The sequence below is a fragment of the Rhododendron vialii genome, chromosome 11a (assembly GCF_030253575.1).
Source record: "Rhododendron vialii isolate Sample 1 chromosome 11a, ASM3025357v1".
NCBI classification, from domain to species: Eukaryota; Viridiplantae; Streptophyta; class Magnoliopsida; order Ericales; family Ericaceae; genus Rhododendron; species Rhododendron vialii.
This window is the reverse complement of record NC_080567.1, coordinates 2075327-2093315: the sequence shown is the minus strand read 5'-3', so window position 1 is coordinate 2093315 and position 17989 is coordinate 2075327. Positions and strand designations below refer to the sequence as shown.

At 40.8% G+C, this 17989-nt stretch overlaps 1 long non-coding RNA gene across 1 annotated transcript in view; it reads left to right on the top strand.

The window, feature by feature from the left end:
• The window catches only part of LOC131308115 (uncharacterized), a 28133-nt gene extending 10984 nt beyond the window's left edge, over positions 1–17149 (top strand). Inside the window, exons 2-9 of the long non-coding RNA XR_009194315.1 lie at positions 12485–12563; positions 12810–12911; positions 13122–13246; positions 14852–14925; positions 15001–15101; positions 16202–16284; positions 16534–16763; positions 16886–17149. This is a non-coding gene — a long non-coding RNA (uncharacterized LOC131308115). The remainder of the gene's footprint in view (positions 1–12484; positions 12564–12809; positions 12912–13121; positions 13247–14851; positions 14926–15000; positions 15102–16201; positions 16285–16533; positions 16764–16885) is intronic.
• Positions 17150–17989: the final 840 nt, after the last annotated feature.

The following is a 17989-nucleotide window of genomic DNA, read 5'->3' as shown; positions in this document are numbered from 1 at the left end:
GAAAGTAAGGAAATCCTTACTTACTTCCTATTTATTTACTTACTCAAGTATAAAGTAGGTTATCTTTATTTACGTACTTATCGTTTGTTTAGAAGTATTTGTATTTTGATCTTTAAGATGATTATGAGTATGTATATATAAGTTGCTTGTATTACTTGTGGTGTGATAAAGCATAAGTGATTTCACTCCAAAGACGTCCGTACATGTGGCGTTGTGCTTTGAATAAAGCATAAGTGATACACTCCAAAGGCGTCCGTATATGTGGCGTTATGCTATAAGTAGTAATTGAGCGTGATAAGTAATATAGAATTGGATGATCTTGTTAGTATGTTTCATGCTTACGTTTGTCCTACCGCGGAGTCTATGCATGTAACGAGACACGAGAATCGAGAAAGTAGAAATATGACACCTAGGGTGTGAGTAATGAAAGGAAATATTTTTCGAGGAAGAAAATATTTTTGAAACTACATAATGACCAGTTTTGTGGGGCATTATGTGTGTGTGTGTTGTGTGCCAATGGGAACCCGGAACGGCGGAACCATTGTGAGGATACTCGGGAGTCCGGAACGGCGAAACCGAGGTTGGGTGAGTTAAATGAACTATTTTTGAAATGTTTTGAAAATCGCAATGTGGCCGGACTTGCCCATTGTGTGGTGTGTGTTCCAATGGAAATCCGCGAAAAACGGAACCATTGTGAGGTTGTGTGCGTTCCCATGGGAATCCGGAGCAGCGGAACCATGGTGAGGTATAGCTTGGTTATCCGCGGTACGGAGCCAATGCAAATATTTTTGTGTGCCAATGGGAACCCGGGACGGCGGAACCATTGTGAGGATACTCGGGAGTCCGGAACGGCGGAACCGAGGTTGGGTGTGTAGCTTGGTTATCCGCGGTACGGAGCCAATGCAAATATTTTTGTGTGCCAATGGGAACCCGGGACGGCGGAACCATTGTGAGGATACTCGGGAGTCCGGAACGGCGGAACCGAGGTTGGGTGTGTAGCTTGGTTATCCGTGGTACGGAGCCAATGCAATATTTTTGTGTGCCAATGGGAACCCGGGACGGCAGAACCATTGTGAGGATACTCGGGAGTCCGGAACGGCGGAACCGAGGTTGGGTGTGTAGCTTGGTTATCCGCGGTACGGAGCCAATGCAAATATTTTTGTGTGCCAATGGGAACCCGGGACGGCGGAACCATTGTGAGGATACTCGGGAGTCCGGAACGGCGGAACCGAGGTTGGGTGTGTAGCTTGGTTATCCGCGGTACGGAGCCAATGCAAATATTTTTGTGTGCCAATGGGAACTCGGGACGGCGGAACCATTGTGAGGATACTCGGGAGTCCGGAACGGCGGAACCGAGGTTGGGTGTGTAGCTTGGTTATCCGCGGTACGGAGCCAATGCAAATGTTTTGTGTTAAACAAATGGTTTTTGAAATATTGTTTTGTAAATGAAAATGTTGACACGGTCTACGATGAGTCGCGTAGGAGAAACACGAAACTCTTGGACACCAACGATAGTTGATTAATGAATGTGGATGTGTCATTGATTAACTGTGTATATACTTATCATGTGGAAATTGATGTTGTATTATAGCTTTGTTTGTAAGTTATGGGTTAGCGGGTATGGGATTACTCTGCTGAGCTTTGTAGCTCACGGTGTTGCCTTTTTGGTGACCCTGACATATTATATCGGTGGTGACGCTGGTATAATGTGTCAGATTTTGTAGATAATCAGGATAAGCAGTTCACCGTGGAGGCTTTTAGAGCTGAGGAGCTGGCAAGAATGGAGGAGCTGAAGAGCTATAGTTAGGAACCGTAGAACCCCCTTCATTTTTTGTAAATATTGAACTCTTGTAGGAGTTTTGTTGTAATAAGAGTCAGACTCCATTTGATGTTATCAATAAAATGTCCTTTTAACGTACCCAAAATTCGGGGCGTTACAACTTGGTATCAGAGCTTTAGGTTCAAAACCTCGGCCATGGGTAGAATGGGTAGAACCACGAGATAAGTTGACCGTTGCACGATCGTGAATTGAGTTTAAGTTTACCGTCTCAAATTGGGTGGAATTCTGTCAAAACAATCTTCGGATTGAAGCAAGGCACGGAAATTGGCAGTACAGCTGAGCTGGGAATTCCCGAACAATTGGATGATTACTTAAATCAAGAGTCGAATGTGGAACTTAGAAACTCGAAAGTTTTCTTAGTATTAGCAAAACCCTATCCTAAAACTTTCCTAATTGAGGTTGACACTTTTTCTTGTAGATGAAACATCTAGTTGATCTTTTAGCCGAAGCCTATCAACCCAGAAATACCATAGAAATCCTGACATCCCAAAAGTTGGAAGACCCCTGGTTTTCGGGAATGTTTCCGATCCTGTCTGCTTTCCATGAATATTTTGGTGTTTTACCCCCGATGGAGAACTTTGAGGTTGAAGTTAAGGAGGAAGAAGTTAATGGTGATAAGGACGCCAATGAGGTGACCGAGGAGGAAAATCTGTTAGGTGAAGAGAATCTCAAGGAGGACGAGGCCCTAGAAGATCTGTGAAAGCCAAGGAGATTGCTTAGGCGTGCATAGAATAAAACTAGTAGTCGTTGTAATCCTTCAGGATGTAGGATGCTAAGGATTAGGATCATGTTCAACTTGTATTAGGAATCTTGTTTTAAGTCTACTTGTTTTATAGTAGAACTCTATGTTTATGTTTGTAATTCTATGCTTATGTTGTGTGATGTTCTTATCTATGAAAAACCTACTTTATTTTAAAGAGTACCGTTGCATACTATTTGTTAAACTACTTTTTGCTTTTGAAAGTTAGACCATTTGCAAAAAGAAAATTTGTTTTAGTAAACAAAAACCCCCTTTCGATTTTCCCTCGTAGATTGTTAATACGTGCCGTGGATTAGGAAACGATAATGGAGAACCCTCTAAACGTGAACCCCGACCTAGCCCAGATCGTGCAAGCACTTGTAACCGCTTTGAACACCAACCGCCGAAACCAAAACCACGATGATGGACCCGCGACCCGAACCCGGGCGATGAACGAGTTTTGCAAATGTCGACCCCCGACTTTCAATGGAGATACCAACCCTATCGTGGCCGAAGCCTGGCTGAAAGAAACCAAGGTGATCCTGGACACCTTGGAGATCACCCGAAAAGGAGACCGTGTGGCCTTAGCCACTTACCAGCTGAAGGGAGAAGCCCGCCATTGGTGGGATCTAATGGAGGCAACCCATACCGTAGCCACCATGTCCTTTGCTGAGTTCGAGACGCTATTTCTCGACAAATACTTCCCCACACCCCTTCGCCTAGCCAAGGAGCAGGAATTTATGAACCTGAAACAAGGGACGATGACCGTGACCCAGTACGCGGCCAAATTTGAAGAGCTATCCCGTTACGCTCCAACCGCTGTGGCAACTGAAGACAAGAAGGCAAGAAGATTCGAGTGGGGACTGACTACCGCTCGAAGGGCCGTAGTGGCACAAGCCTTTACCACCTATAATGGTGTGGTTCAGCGTGCTCTCCGCCTGGAAAGCGAGGAGGCTGACTTCAAAACTCGATGGAGGAAGGCGACAGGCAACGCCGGTGGACCAATCCGCACCCAAACCCTCAGCGATAACCGTGGACCCTACTCCACCAAACCCTTTACCCCATCTCAGAACAATCGACCCTGGAGAACTGCTAACCCTGGAGGTGACGAACCAAAGAGAGGTGGTACAGACATAGCGACAGTTTAGTGTTTCAACTGCCAGGCTATGGGTCACTATAAGTGCGACTGCCCCTAACTTCAAAGGAATGAGAACTTTGGAAATCAGGAAGTCCAACAACCTGGACAGGCCAGTTTTGTGAAGCAAAACCCTGGAGGCCCGTCGCAGCAGCAGAATGGGCAAAACAAGGGAAAACAGCCCATGGGAATCCAGCAAGGCACTGGAGGGCGTATCTTCGCACTACAGACTGAGGAAGCAAGCTGATTCAACAAGGATGTACTAGGAACGCCTGTAGGATACAAGTCCGCATGATGATTTGGTAGAAGTTCTGCTTTTGGCGTTAGTGTTTACAGTGGAGACCTTATCAAAGGCGTACGACGAGGCAAGCTGTTCGACGGCAGAAGCAACTTCAACCCCATCTCGTTAAGCAAGTGAAGAGGCATAATTCGATTGATGGTGACCTACTTCTAATTTTAAGGGGGATAATCGATGACTCCAAGATCGGTTTAGCAACCTAGTCTAATCTGTAGTCGCGCGCCAATTTCGGGGACGAAATTGTTTTCAGGGGGATAGATTGTAACGACCCTGATTTTTGGTGAATAAAAATTTTGTTAAATATTTGAATTTTATTTAAATTACTTATTTTTCTCTTGTGTGGCTATACGATTGCTTATTAATTTCCATCGTAGTTAGATTTTTTTGGTCATTGGTTAAACTCTCGACTAGAAACCCTACGTGACCAATTTAGTTAGTTTCCAACCGACTACTTGGAGGAACCAAGCAACTGACTTACCTAGTTACTAGATGAACCTTTTGGACCTTTTGAAACTTTTGAACCTTTTGCTTTTACCCATTGGTCCATAATGGTTAGGGTAATTTTTATCCATTGGACAATAGGCTTTCTTTTAAAATATTTTGATAAGTACAAGGATATAGTATTTTAATGGTGTGCAAAGTACATTTATTCTTTGTTTATTGGGGATTCTCCCACCCCTCCATTATCCATTGGATAATAACCACAAGGGTAATTTTTGTCCATTGGATAATAAATTTTTTATTATGAAAGTACATGTAGTCTTTCAAAATTCATATTTTAAAATAAAAGGTACTTGTACTCTTTTGTCCAATGGTTATTAACCGCAAGGGAAATTATTAACCATTGGGTAATAACCGTTAGGGAAGTTAGTGACCCTTGGATAATAGAGTCTTTTGACCAAATAAAGTACCGATGTGACTAGGGAACCTTCCAATAAAGTTGATTTGACTTGTACTTTATTATTATTTTAATGGAAAGAATCCTAGTCTTTTTATTTAATTGGGGTACTTGGTACCACACCTATATTTAATATAGGGCTTTTGTCACATGCTTAAAAGTACTCCTTGATTATTTTACTATAAAAGTTCCCTAGTTATTATTGTCCATTGGATAATAAAAGTTAGGGTATTTATTATCCATTGGGTAATAGAGTTATTCTTTCACCAAGTACATGGGCTTATTAAACTAATCATTTTTTCCTTATTGCCCATGTGATGAAGTACCCATATTTTGTTATTAAAGTACTTATTACCCTTAGTAGCCTTTAAGGCCTAATATTCTCCTAAGTACCTTTTTATTATTTTGTATTGGGGTTTTGTACCCAATTGAATTTATTTATTGGGGAGTTGATCTTCCTAGAGTACACTAGTTTATTTGTTTAAATCAACATGTGCCTAAAATTGGATTTCTTTAATCTTGTACTTTGTACCTTTTTTATTCTTTCTTGCATATATTTATATATATATATATATATGTATTTATGTGTGTGTGTGTGTACTAGAGAGAGAGAGAGAGAGAGAGAGAGGAGGAAGGAGAAAGGAAGGTTGGTTGTACCATGCTTGATCTTTCCTTGATCTTTGTTCATCCTTGGAGAATCTTTCTCCTAACCAAACATAACTCTCCATTGTACTTATGATTTGTTTAGTACCCAAATCTTGTACCCCTTGTCTCCTTTCCTTGCAACAAATCTCCCATAGTCCAATCCAAGGACTAAACCTAGCCTTGCAAGCTACCTTATTAGGCCTTAGTCTTTTTATGCCTAATGACAACCTATGATGGACTATTATGACACAATCCTAGCCTTTATTAGCCTTAGACCTTGACTACAAGCTAAACCTAGATTATAATTACCTAGATTCACCTAAAAAGCCTAAGATCTTAGTTGATTACATAGCCTTACACCTAAGATTTGGATTGGACAAGGCATGGCTTGTCATGTGAGGTGATTTGATGACTTAATGGAGCAAAATCCATGGGAGATATAGAGAGAGAGAGGGCCGGCCATAGAGAGAGAGGAAGAGCCAAGAATTTTGCCTATAAATAGCACCCCATGTTTGCCATTCAACTCACACCTTCTCATTGCTCCAACTTATCTCTAGAAATTCTTGTTCTTTCTTTTGTTCTTCCTTTGTTCTTGAGTTCTTCTTGTGTTCTTCAAGAAACTCATCCAAAGCCGCCACTAAACGGCCACTCGACCACCCCTTCGATCCAAAAGTAGTAGTAGTAATAGTCAAGTAGAAGTTTCGAGAGAAACCATTCTCTTTCGAAGCTACCGGAGACCACCGTAGGAAGTTACTCCGCCCGACCACCGATGTACTTTCCGACCGCCGACTAACCTTCCGTAGCCGCCCTACCTCCAAGAAGTAAGGTAGAATACCTCTACTAACTTCCCTACGTATAAGTAGAGTCCTTCGTCCACTAACTCAACGTATAACGTAGAACCGTATGTTGGAACGTATAAGTAGAATACCTCTACTCACTTCCCTACGTATAAAGTAGAACCCCTTGTTCCCTAACTCTACGTATAGAACCGTATGTTAGAAAGTAAGGAAATCCTTACTTACTTCCTATTTATTTACTTACTCAAGTATAAAGTAGGTTATCTTTATTTACGTACTTATCGTTTGTTTAGAAGTATTTGTATTTTAATCTTTAAGATGATTATGAGTATGTATATATAAGTTGCTTGTATTACTTGTGGTGTGATAAAGCATAAGTGATTTCACTCTAAAGACGTCCGTACATGTGGCGTTGTGCTTTGAATAAAGCATAAGTGATACACTCCAAAGGCGTCCGTATATGTGGCGTTATGCTATAAGTAGTAATTGAGCGTGATAAGTAATATAGAATTGGATGATCTTGTTAGTATGTTTCATGCTTACGTTTGTCCTACCGCGGAGTCTATGCATGTAACGAGACATTAGAATCGAGAAAGTAGAAATATGACACCTAGGGTGTGAGTAATGAAAGGAAATATTTTTCGAGGAAGAAAATATTTTTGAAACTACATAATGACCAGTTTTGTGGGGCATTATGTGTGTGTGTGTTGTGTGCCAATGGGAACCCGGAACGGCGGAACCATTGTGAGGATACTCGGGAGTCCGGAACGGCGGAACCATTGTGAGGATACTCGGGAGTCCGGAACGGCGGAACCGAGGTTGGGTGAGTTAAATGAACTATTTTTGAAATGTTTTGAAAACCGCAATGTGGCCGGACTTGCCCATTGTGTGGTGTGTGTTCCAATGGAAATCCGGGAAAAACGGAACCATTGTGAGGTTGTGTGCGTTCCCATGGGAATCCGGAGCAGCGGAACCATGGTGAGGTATAGCTTGGTTATCCGCGGTACGGAGCCAATGCAAATATTTTTGTGTGCCAATGGGAACCCGGGACGGCGGAACCATTGTGAGGATACTCGGGAGTCCGGAACGGCGGAACCGAGGTTGGGTGTGTAGCTTGGTTATCTGCGGTACGGAGCCAATGCAAATATTTTTGTGTGCCAATGGGAACCCGGGACGGCGGAACCATTGTGAGGATACTCGGGAGTCCAGAACGGCGGAACCGAGGTTGGGTGTGTAGCTTGGTTATCCGCGGTACGGAGCCAATGCAAATATTTTTGTGTGCCAATGGGAACCCGGGACGGCGGAACCATTGTGAGGATACTCGGGAGTCCAGAACGGCGGAACCGAGGTTGGGTGTGTAGCTTGGTTATCCGCAGTACGGAGCCAATGCAAATGTTTTGTGTTAAACAAATGGTTTTTGAAATATTGTTTTGTAAATGAAAATGTTGACACGGTCTACGATGAGTCACGTAGGAGAAACACGAAACTCTTGGACATCAACGATAGTTGATTAATGAATGTGGATGTGTCATTGATTAACTGTGTATATACTTATCATGTGGAAATTGATGTTGTATTATAGCTTTGTTTGTAAGTTATGGGTTAGCGGGTATGGGATTACTCTTCTGAGCTTTGTAGCTCACGGTGTTGCCTTTTTGGTGACCCTAACATATTATATCGGTGGTGACGCTGGTATAATGTGTCAGATTTTGTAGATAATCAGGATAAGCAGTTCACCGTGGAGGCTTTTGGAGCTGAGGAGCTGGCAAGAATGGAGGAGTTGAAGAGCTGTAGTTCGGAACCGTAGAACCCCCTTCATTTTTTGTAAATATTGAACTCTTGTAGGAGTTTTGTTGTAATAAGAGTCAGACTCCATTTGATGTTATCAATAAAATGTCCTTTTAACGTACCCAAAATTCGGGGCGTTACATGTATAGCTGGCATCTGTTCGACGTAGCTTGTTGTTGTGGCGTCAAAACCCTTCATGTACCCTTCTTCATAGGAGGCTTTTTTGGTGTTATCGATCTCCAACAATGCCTGATTCAGGCCCTCCTCAGCAATCTCCAGCTTGCCTTTAGCTCCTTCAAAGTCAGCTTTGGCTTTGTCCCTCTCTCTTTCCAAACGAGCAACTGTCCGAAGCAGTCTTGTGTTGTTGTTCAGTAGCGAGATCCTTTCGTTATCTGCATCCTGGAACTTCTGGCCCAGTGTGACCATTTTTTGAATAAACTGGCAAAACCATCGAGTGGTAAGTGACGGGTGTAGCAATATATGATATGTGGTATATGAAATATACATAAAGACTTATATGAAAAGATTAAGTCACATTACCTTGATACCACTGACGAGTCCAGTGGAGACAAGCCGATCAGGCGCAGCCTCAGATTCCTTCTGCATGTCTACAGGAAGCAGTAGACCTTGGGCAAGGGCGAGTGTTGTTTTCGAAGAGCTGGCACTGTCCCCAATGTGAACAGGCCGATCGCCCCTAATAAGATTGGGGGTCCAGCTTTCAGGAAGCACTGGAGTACTCGAAGAAGGGGGTTGTTGGACTAAAGTAGTGGTTTGGGTAAGGGCGTCTCCAGTTTCTTCGCTCCTGGGACGTTTGTCCCAATGAGCATCAGTAGCCTCAATAGGGCTATCTTGTTCCCGAGGAGACGATGACGATCTTGCGGATCCCCCCCTATTGCGACGTGAACGTGGGGGAGGGGCGCCAGTTGATGCTACCCTATTGGTAGCGCCACGTCCCCATGAGGAGACAGTGAGTAAAGAACTGAGGTTAATGGGTTGGTGCGTCATCGTACCTGGGGTTGGAGATGGTCAAGAATATCCGGATGAGGACGACTGACTGGTAATTTGGAGAGGAACGGGTTGTTGTTCGGCAATGACTTGCCTACGACCAGATCTTCTGAGTACCACACGTGTTTGAGGTATACCGTCAGGAATAGCAATTTCGCCTGACTGACCGGCAAGAGTGACACCAGCTTGAAGCCTTGAGTTGTGTGGTTGGGGAGCAGTAGATGTAGACGCAGCACAAGTGCTGGGGTGGGCAAGTCTTCTGTCGATGACCCCTCTGTACGAAGGATCGTATCCCAGCAGTATATCAGCGTCTCGACCCCGACCAGCTGTTCGGGTACCTGGTTCTCCTGTGTATTTTAGGATCCTGTTTATGTCCTCTGTTCGGACGTAGCTCGGCTCACGTCTAGGACGTTTGTTAACGTTCTCAGCTGCAAGATTGGAGTTATAAAACCAAAATTAGGCACATAGAAAGCTACGAGAAATCAGTAAATGAAGAAATTGCAAAAGATAAAAAGCAAGAGCATACGTGGATAACCACATATGTGGGGGCAATGGAGCCCTAGCACTTGGCCATCCTCTCCTAGTGGCTCAAAGGCTCCAGTGACATAAAGGAAATCAATCTCGTGATCCCGAGCGGAGTCTGGCAGGTTGAGCACGAGACGCTTTTCTGCCCTTCTAACTTTGAAATAGTAGGTATTATATTCAGGGTTTAGTACAATACTGTACCACCACTGAATGTCCCAAATTCCTAACTGGGTCCCCAGAATCCTATTCAAAGCTATTACACCCATTATTAGCCTAAAGACGTTTGTTGATACTTGCATGAGGGTGAGACGATACCAGTTTAGGATCTGGCGGAGTAGTGGGTGAAGGGGAAATCGGACTCCACCTTCGACGATGGCCACGATAGGGATGCACATTCTATCCCAGGAGCCACCATCCCTATCTACTCCTAAAGGGGCAAGTTCGAGCCCCACATTATCAGGGATGCTATACTCAGACCTAAATGCCGCCATGGCAGTTGAGGTTTCACAGAGTTTCCTAAATTTACTGGGTCTAGGAGGGTGATCATTATCATCAGCCATGAGTATATTCTATAAAGAAGAAAAAAACTGGAAATGGGAACGAATAGAAACCCTAAAAACAGCCCACGAATCTGAGAGTGAGATCTCAGAGGGAAACCTAAGCAGACGAAATGGAGTGAGAACGAGAATCTTACAAGAATAATGTAACGATTCCCTAGAGTGCAATCAAATTTGCAGACGGCGGCGATGGCGGATGGCGGGATGTTTTTACCTGGTTTCTAGAGAGAGAAGGAGCGAGTTTGAAGTTTTGGGTGAGAAACCCAAAATAAGCCCTTTTCTGGGGTTTAAGGGTAAGAAACAGAGACGAAGCGTCTCCTCTTACGCCGTTACAGGATAAAGTAACGGAAAGCAGAGTTCGTTCTGACACTGTTTCATAGAACGTCAGTTCGAAATTAATGATAGGCATACGATACGTGCCACGTGGAGTCATTACCCCGAAATGGTATAATGACAGAGGCGCCAAAAGGCATCAATGACATATTGAAATTATGACTGCACGGGATCAGAAGAGTCTGGTCTAAATAAAATTCTGTTTCTAAGCATCATATATTGCCCCCGAACAGTGGTAAATAGATGAAGCCGGGGAGCAATTGTAGGGAGGTATTCCCGAACCCATACATTTAGTTGCCGAACACGTGATATTCGGGAGCACGTGGTAAGTATGACAGGACTTACCGCCGGGCAATATAGTGAACAACAATATGGACCAATGATATGAGAAGTCATTGATCCATGCTGTCTGTTCGGCAAACTAAGGGCCAAGTTACATGTGAAATAGATGGTCCAAAGCAGACTGTTCGGTTATAAACAGCCGAACAGATGAAGCAAAGAACCAAGCACGTGATATGAGGGATCACGGGTTAAAAAGCAATGCAAATGGTATGTGGGACCATAGTTTGAATATAGGCAGGATAGTCATCATGCTAAACAAATGTTCGGCAAGATGGACCAGTGACATGAGAAGTCAATGGTCCAAGCCGTCTGTTCGGCAACAAGATGGCCGAACAAAAGAAAGAACTTCAGTCAAGTATTGGAGCATAACGAACATTCTGGAAGAGTCTAGAAACAATAGTATTCCGTTAAGGAATAAGATCCCGAGAATATAGGATCTGATAAAGATACCCAACGAGTATGAGATGTTCGGCTTGTTATGGAAAAGAGTCCTACAAGGATTAAGGTAATGAACTGATAAAGGAAACGAGAATCCTTGATATCCTGGGATTCCTATACGAGTTAGGAATCCTAGGGCAACACGGATGCTTGGCCAGCAAGCATACGCAAATCTATAAATAAGAGGTAAACCTAGAGGTAAAAGGTACGCAATACTTGGCATTCTTGCTTTCCTACTGATAATTAGGGTTTTAACTGCTAGTACGTGATACTAACTTTGGCATCGGAGGGCCTTTGCCACGAGAGGCAGAGGTGCGCTCACCCCCTGTCTATTTTGCAGATTAGGGTTCCGACGACGAATTAGGGTTCCAGTGAAGAGGCACGAGAAAGCCGTTGCAAACCAGTTGATCAGAAAGCATCAATTGTTTTCATCCTCCTACATGTGTTCAAATACAAGAATGTTGCTCCTTGTAGGGAGGAGGGAACCAGTGGTAATTGAGTGGTGGCGAGACAGTGAATGGTTGTGATAATTGGGCCTTTACGTTTCTATTTTCGATAAGTAATTGGGGCTTTTTCTTATTGGTTCCTAATTTCATGCTTTTTCTTATCAATTCATAATTGATTTTCTCATGCTATAACAAATTGGTGAATTATTTGAAAAATGACCATCTAGCATAGTTTTGTATAGGGAAAAAAATTGCTTCAGATTCCTATTTTTTCTTTCCCCATAGGTTGATTGCCCTACCTATTGAGCCATAAAGGTTAGGTAGATATTAGAGAGTCCTAATTCTCAGAATATAAGTTAGGCCTTTTAACAACCCTTTGTATAAATGCCCACTTCAATGGCCAGCAAACAAGAAGTTTACTAGTGATTGGGGAAAATAATCAGCTAGAATATGTGCACTTTTAAAATCAGAAGTTTGAACTTTAGATAAATGACACCTAGCTTATTGGAGTAATAGTTTAGTTTTGACTTTGGTTAGCACAAACATTGTTGAACATAAGTGCAAAAACATTGTTGGTTAGCTTATTGTTGTTTGGCAAGGGAAGCAAGGTTTCCATTATGCATTGATTCTTCTTATTCATGGTTTTCTCACATAAAACATGGACTCATTTTTCTTTGTTTTTGTTCTTGATTTCAAAGTTTGGAAGGAGTTATAGTTGAACATTTAGACAATGGCAGTCAATTGGTTCACAACAATGGACATAGATGGCCTCATCAGGTAACTAATTGATCAACCCTTGGGGTTTCTGTACATACATGTAGTACGTCTATGAACGGGAAGACCACCGATCCCACACATATATCTTTTATGCGTAAGTTAATAGAACCAATATAGAAGGACTAAAACTATTATTGCATTGTAGTTAAGCTAATTAAGTTTTGTTTTTTGGTTGAATAAGCTAATCAAGTTATTCCACAGTTTTTCAACATCGAGTTCGCTGATGTCTGATGTCGCCCATGACAGGTGGAATTTGATTCTAATGGAAAAGCCTTTGGAGTGACATCGGAAGGAGAAACTGCAAAATGCAAAAAAGTAGTTTGTGATCCTTCAAATTTGCCTAGCAAGGTGATTAATCGTCAAGGAACCTTGAATCAGTAGCAGGAGAATGTTTTTTTGTGAACACCTTTCAAACTTAAGACCTTAGGAAGGAGCAAACTCCAAAATCCAAGGCCATGACCACCAGGCCAACCCTTTGGAATTATTATAGTAGCATGAGAATGTTGAATTTGAATGGTTTCAATTAATCTTCAAGGGACCTACTGTTTACTGTGACAGGTAAAGAAGGTTGGGGAAGTAGCTCGTGCTATATGCATTATGAGTCATCCCATCCCTCACACCCATGATGCTCACTCAGTCCAGGTTATTCTGCCCCAGAAACAACTTCGTCTTAAGTCTGATGTGTATGTACGCCAAACTCTAGATCAATTGTTTATTTGTGCAAATATGTTATGCCCATGTAAACCTTCACGGGATGGTAGGAATAGCACCAATAGAAGATAAGATGAGAGACAACAGAGGTGGTTCGGACATGTCTTAAGAGGGGTGATGTGGTGATGGTAGAGGGTAGGATCAAGGGGAAAGGTAGACCAAAATTGAATGTAAAGGTGGTAGTTCAAAAGGATTTAGGTTTGTTGGCTGTTACAGGGCACGATTTTCTTGAAAGAGCTCAGAAGAGGAAACATATTTATGTAGCCAACCCCAATTGTGTTGTTGACGATGTGGGTCCTGTTTTGAAGCTAGAATTGGCTGCCCAAATAGACATTTTAGTAAACTATGAAACTGTGATATCGCAGTTTGAAGTTAAAGAGGTGGATGATAGTTCGGAAAGAACTGATTGCTATAAGAATTTGTTGCCTAGTTAATATGTTGAAAGTGTGGTACTCTTAGTTGTAGAGACTTGGCTTCTTATGTTTCTTTTGTTTGATCAAATTTTCTATTTGGCTATGTAGTAATAGATATATGTGTTTGATGGATTTTTTTTTTGTATGTGTATGTACTGTGTTTTCAAATTTGAGATAGGTATGTACTGTGTTATTTAATATCAAGCTCTAGAGTACTTGTTTAACTATCTAGTGATGAACTGATGAAGGAAAAGATTAGTATGATTGCTCATAAATGTCTTGTAGTGGTTAATCGTTGTTGTATTTCTTGGTTAATTAGGCATACTTTTGAAACAAAAATATTGCAAAGCTTGAAGGTTTTCCTGTTGGATTGAGGACCCTTCATAGCATAATTTCCATCTCATTTTCCACCTTCTCATGGACTCATGGTGAGATGCAAACTTGTACTTGCAAAAAACAAACCTGAACAATGTTAGCCCATTAGTCTTATCTTGTTGATGTCTATCTTTTTGAGTTGTATTGATTAAGATACTAACGAATTTCAGTCCTAAAAAACCTTACAATAAGGAATATATCTTTTGCCTCAGTCCTATTATTTCGTCCTTTACCAATCTTGAACATTAGAATCATAAGTGATTATCCTAAATTCCACACTATTCCCAATTTTGGAAGGATTTAGTATGATTATACTTCAGTTCACTTTGATTAGGTGAAAAAAAGGGACTTTGTCTCTTTGATCAGTTGATGAGCTTCAAAATATAGTCCTTTCTCCTTATATTTCATTAGCAACTAGCTTTTTATGGATGTCGTGAGAGCAAACAATTATCCACCACTTTCACTTTCCTTTCAAAATATATGGTTTTCAATAAGATGGCATGCAACACAATTTAATGGTTCACTCTATTGCAGAGTGCTTGATTTATCTGTACGAAAGGTGTAAGGAAACATGTTTGAAAGTGAAAGGGTCATCTGGTTGTCTATAGCTTTCATTTCAACTTTCAGTACTAAGCACATTAATACATCCAAAAATTCACCGATGGATATTTACATGTAATGTTACTTATTTTCTTCTTGTAAATCCCAGCAGCAGTTTTTAGATATGTTGAATTATCAATTTCAACTTTGAATAGTTGTCCTTCAATTTCCTTTGCTTTTGTCAATCAGATATATGGGATCAATGTGACATCTGGTGCTGTTGTTTCAGCTTTGAATATCTCCTCGGGAGATCATGTCACCTGGTAAGTTTTCTTTGTAGCAGTTTTTATTTTTCTGAATTTTTGTTTCCAATCTTTTTCTCACATCTTATGATTCAGCTTGCAGAGGATGGCGGGCTTGATTGGAATGTGCTTGAGGGTGCAGTGACAGCTTGCAAAGGATGGCAGGCTTAACTTGAATTTTACTCTCCCCTATAGAGGTATGTTCTACTTTTGAACACACCTTTCAATTCCATCATGACAGATTTCCATCAAACGTCTAAGCTGACCAAATGTCATTTATCAGAGCTGTTTTCTTATTTTTCTTTGACCTCTATGTTGTATCTTTGGTTTTATAGCCTTCCAAAAGTTGTATTTTGCTCACTGAGACTCGTATGCTGGGTACTCATGCGTTTCTTATCTAGGTATTTAACTATCTGCTCTATAAAACTAAAATGGTTTTGACACCTGCATGAGTTAGAAGAAAAGTTGAAATTTCGGAAGAGAAAAACAGTGACATACTAATATGATATGAAATTGTATTGCGTAAGCACTATAGTAATTATTGTACAGGAGTTAAATAGGTTTATTCTTGGTTTTCATTAGTTTAAGCTGCATAATATTGTGGCTTCCACTACTAATGCTCAAGACATGTTCTCCTGATACTGAGTAACCGGGATTTATACTTTGTGTAAAAAAATTATTATCAAGGTGAGACAACAATGCGGACATAACAATTAAGCTTGTTGGCTGTAACCTGATTTTGTATTCCGGTATTCCCTTGAAAAGCAAAAGTGAGTTGATCATTTCAAATTTCCTGAAAGATTTAATGATAAAAAATTTCAAAATCTGTCTAGGGATGACGGTGCTAAAGATACAACATACACTTTTTTTAACCTCTTGTTTTTCATTAATATAGAGCTTTATCTATTTCCTTGGAATTCGTCCTCTTCCCTAACTACTCATTACTGATCATTACTGATTGAAAGGGTGCTTTAGACTCATTATGTGATGCTTCAGAATGGTTTAGTGATGGTTTCTGCAATTGGTATTCTATGTTTGTGAATACTATATATAATATTCGTGCTTTAGACTCAGTATGTGCACCATGTTCATCCCACTCCTCTTTATTCCTGAAAATTCTTTCATTCTCTTCAAAGATTAAAGAATGTTATGTTCAGCTTGGTTTGGTGTTTTTGCGGATATTTTTGTAGCTGTCCTTGTTGTTGTTGTTGTTGTTGTTGTTGTTTGTTGTATATGCTGCTGTGTCCTGCTGGTTTCTACTGTTTTTTTTCTCTTTCTGATGTTGTTTGCTGTATAGGCACACTTAGTACAGCCTTAATCCATCAAATCACTGCATGATAGGAAGATTTTGGGATGGAAAAGACAAGTGAAAAATTCAAGGTAAGTGCATTTTGGTGTAAGTAACTTATCTGCCTTTTTTTTTTTTTTTCTTAATGGTTTTGGTTCGAAGTGTGCCTTGTCCTGATATGTTATTTCTTGTTCCAAGTGTGCCTCCATGTGATATGCTATTTTTCTTCACTGATCCAAAAAGTATGCAACTTCACTTACGTTGTTTTTGTGTGTGTGTGTGTTGCCTTGTTTTTTTTTCCGGTATAATGTGCGTGTGTATGTGGTGCCTTGTTGATAAAGAGCGTTAACAATAACCCTAAATGCAACAAGTGGACGTTGGTCTTTTAGTGATGCACATACCCGTGGTCATGTACTTATCTATCCTAGCGCAATGGTAGTTTGGGTGGATGTTGTAAAGAAACCGGAAGTATTTTTGTGGAGTAGTGAGTGACATGACATGGTTTATGTTGAAGAATCTGTTGGAACTATTGTTGCTTGGCTGACAAAGTTATTATGGACTCGACATGAGGGTAATTCATTTTTTATTACATCCACATATTGAGAAGGAATGCATTCGGTTTCTCTGTTTATAAAATTGATTAGTTTGAAATTTGTTCATTCAAATTGAAACGTTTTCATCTTGTACGTGTAGGTCGACTCTGGGTTGAAAGACAAGATTGGTGTTTTGTGACTTTCGCTCAAGATGGAGATATGATCATGTGCCAGTGTCAGCCGGGCATTGCTCAAGCCTTTTCCTTGACACATTTACTGGCTTCTCACCGTCAAGCCTTGTAGTCCACTTTTGGGGTATATATGTTTAAGGGTGGGCTTGAAGTCAACTGAATTTCCTTCATTTTTAAGTTAACATGTATAGTACCTGATGTTGATGAAGTACAATTTTCTTTTTGATTTTGTATGGAATGTTGTGACTGTATTGCTACTGAATGGGTATTAATTAGATTATCCAGTTCTTTTTCTTTGAGCTTAGTTGGAATCATATCAATGATTCATTATTATTGAGAGTATTCGGGATATATTGCAGCAGGTGATATGGTCTCAAACAAAGCGTGCAAAAAATACTATTAAAAGTATATATCGAACACATCATGTCGAAAATGCTATGGAAAGTAAGCCAAATATAGCGTGCTAAGACTGCTATGGAAGGTATGTCAACAACAGCAGTCGAAAAAATGCTATGGAAAGTTTGGACTTTTTAATAGCATGGGCAAATATAGCGTTCCTCCGAATGTTGTCTATATGATTCCATAGTGTGCTTTGCTCGCTGTGGAATATGTTAACAATAGCGGACAATGAACGCTATTGAAAGAAAGGACTTTTAATTGCATCGGCTAATAAGGCGTTCTTCGGAACGCTATGTTTATCATTCTATAGCGTTTTTGGCACGCTATGAAAGGTCTTATTTGTTGTAGTGTCAGCATGATCATAATCAAAATTGCAATTAAAACCACCACCTCAACTGCTTAGAGTAATGGGAAGTTGCACATTCGATTACCTTGGGTAGTTGAAACGACTACTTTTACTTAATGCACAAGAATTGGACCCCAAGGGCCAACCTCTCATGTTTTGAACAAAAATAATATTCTACGGAAATAAATTGTCAGACCTGAGGCATATCCTACGGGAAACTACAATAAGTATATTAATTGTTTGGACGCAAATAATTTATATACTTAGGGGAGTAGGAATACTACCACTCTCTCACAAACGTAGCACAGCTATGCATTAAGAATGAAGC